Source organism: Musca vetustissima, unplaced genomic scaffold (genome assembly GCF_032173495.1).
Source record: "Musca vetustissima isolate MV318-11 ecotype Yass unplaced genomic scaffold, APGP_CSIRO_Mvet_v1 utg29120, whole genome shotgun sequence".
Classification (NCBI taxonomy): domain Eukaryota; kingdom Metazoa; phylum Arthropoda; class Insecta; order Diptera; family Muscidae; genus Musca; species Musca vetustissima.
In genome coordinates, this window is record NW_026880461.1 from 14,054 (window position 1) to 17,458 (window position 3,405).

Sequence of the window (3,405 nt, forward strand, 5' to 3'; positions counted from 1 at the left end):
AGGGTATCCAAAGTTCGGCCCGGCCGAACTTAACACTTTTTCACTTGTTTTTATATTCGTTCGGACTCCCTCCCTATACGCAGGGAGCACGTACACACCAAAGACCGGACTAAGGCGGGTTAGTAGTGTTTTAACAATACAGGCTACAGATAGATAGAATGCAACCATATTCTAGGACTGGGCGGACAATACTAACAAATAATCTTTTAGTAACATAAGGGTCATCAAACTCTTTAGACCAGCATTTAATGAATCCTAATAAAGACTTGGCTTTATTAACACAAGAATCGATATGAAGATGAAACCTTAGTTTAGGATCTAAGATGACGCCAAGATCAGAGAGAGAATCAACATTGTCCAGTTTGTATAACTGTATAAAGTAGTCGGATTGTATTGGATGTGATCTGAATAAGGAAAATTTCTTACATTTTTTTTAAATTAAGATACATTCCATTTGCTCTGCACCAGTTAAAGAGTGAGTGTAAATCGTACTGTAAATAAACTGAATTACGTGTATTTGTATGCGAAAACAGCTTGACATCATCTGCATACATTAGTATTTTCGAATAAAGAATTGAATTCGAAAGATCATTTAGATAAAGAACAAACAACAAAGGAATAAGATAAACAAGAAGAAAATACAAACCAAATACAAGTTTTGGAAAAATGTTTAAAAAAAACAAATGAACACTTAAAAACACTTTTTAGAATAAAACTTCACAATTTCGAAATTAAGAATATTATATTTTGTTGAAATAACACTAATAAACACTTAATATAATAGTTATTAATTTGGTTTAAAAGACAAGCACAAAACACTTCTATAGGGCAGAGTTGCCAAACTATAATTGGGCATTTGAAATGTTTGCATTGCCTCAATAATCTCATCATCTTATTCTTGCTCATTATTTTCGTTGGGGAATAGAAACTTCCTGGATGTAATCTTTCCAATTCCAATTAAATCTTGCTTTGCTTCCTCTTTTATTTTTCTTGCCGTTACTTTTGAGGGAACTTTTTGATCATTCCCTACTCCTCTTAAAAACTTGCTTTGTCTAACTAGTTTTTGATCCCTCCAATTGCAGGTAGGTATATTTTTTATTTTTATTTCACCTTCCTACTTATACACCTAATATGATGTTTTAATATAAATGGGGGATGACTTGGTATTTCTTTTGTAGCTTATACATCTAATAATATATTGGTTGCAAAGCAATTTATGCAAAATTTATATTTTGCACATCCGTTATCTACATAAACGCATTGCGCGTAAAATTGTATTTCCTTTTTTAACAACTTCATCTTTGGGATAAAAACTATAGTAGTTGATGGGGCATGTTCTTATTTATTTTATTAAAATTTTCCCGAAGAATATCTTCAATCTACTTTATAATTATTTTTGGGTCGGTCTTTATTTCTAATAAGTTTTTGAGAAACAAATGTTCCCCGGGGCTAAGAATAAATTGTCCATATTTGTTGAATGGGAGAGATGTTTTATTTATTCTTGGGGAACCGCTAGGGAATTTAATATGGACCTTTCTGTTTGGATACTTATTTTTTATTTTCGTAATGGTATATAATCTTCTAATATGGTGTCAGTGAATGTGGTTATATCTGTTGTTATATTGTAATTATTTGAATTTTTGGTTTTAATATCATATACTCCTGTAGTAATTTGTGGCACTTCCGGTTCAATGTCTATTGTACTTAACATTGGAATTACTTTATTTTCAGTCTGCGTAAGTTTTGGATTAGGTATTTCAGGGCTATTATCATATTCAAATGGAATATCTATGATTCTCGTTGATGTGATAGAAACTTCATTATGGAATGAATATGATGAGCACAAAGGTGTTGATTCCTGCTCTATATTTGTTATTGCCAAAAGGGGAATAATCTGCTTTTCGTTACACTGCAATTCTTTGATATTGTCATTCGGTATATTGATAGGTTGCGATAAATCAGAGCTATCTGATTTCTGTAATATTTTTGGACTTTGGCTATTTCTCAGGAATACTGGAGTATTGATGACTGGTAATGAATATTTATAATAGACAACAGCGAGGTATAGAAATTTTGTGTTCGCTCGTTATTTTGATATTTTCCATTAATAATTCCATATTAGTTTCCAGATTTTCCTATAATACAAAAAAATTGACAGAGTTTAGGTGTGCATAATCAAACATTTACATACACTTTCTACTGTTAATAATGTGTTTCATGCTAATTACCGAAAAATCCATACTAAAATATATACGTATTAAAGCATTCAATTCTACTAGGGACTTTATAATTATGATTTATTATTTGGCAAAAGTATCATGCACTTGCTATCAATGTTATTACCGTATTTCTAACTGTGGACAAATGGGTACTACATTATATATTCTGGTTAATTTAAATATTTAAAGAGATAAAATATAAAATTCTAATTTACAGCGTTGGAGAAAATTTATTTTTTTTTATTTGGCCTTTTTAACTACAATATTGAAATATCCACTAAATGAAATATCCAAACTAACATTAAAGTATAGAAAAAATCAGTGAATTAGCGGTAAATAAGCTGTCCTAACAAAAGAAAACCCTGAATATATCGCTCATTTGCTGCAAGACGTAATGGTAATATTGCCCATATATATAATTACCAATTTTTTAACATAGCTGAAGCCCTTATGTATCATTTTGCAAAATTTTAACTGCATCTGCCTTTAAATGATGCTGACATTTTGAAGCTCGATTTTAAGTGTTTTTTTTTTTAATTTTACTTCTAGCTTTAATACGCTAAGAGGAATTTCTAAAAATCGATTATAAGATTATTATAGTCGCGTATCTGCGTAATTTGATATGTATTTTGTGTATGTAGTATGCACAGCTTTAGAGTAATACTCATCCGTGTAGAGGCGCATGTAGATTTTGAGAATTTATAAATTTATTATTGCACCCCCATAGCTGGGGTTGGACACCTCTGGTTCATGATATCCAATATAATGTTAATTAACATTCATGCATGTTACATTTCGTACTTATGCATATTTGGTTGCTTATACTGCTCGATTGGTACATTAGTGCAGGAATTTGTTGTTGTCGCGTTTTTTTTTTCTTTGGTTCCACTGGTTCAATGCGATCATATTGCTTTGTTTTTTACTTCTCTCTTCTTTACTGCTCCATCTACATTTTCTGATGCTGTAATACTATAATGGACCACAGAGATCTGAGCTAATATACCGCTAATCGCGATCTAACGTTGATCCCTTTTAGTCAGCCTGGATCCGACGACCCTGGTAGATCAGAGGAAGCGCGTCGGGTTCCGAACCGGAAGACCCGGGTTCGAATCCTAGCGAGGACAAAATTTTTCCGATTTATTTTGTTTTGTTATTTTTGATTTTTTTTTTTGCGTTTTTAAATATT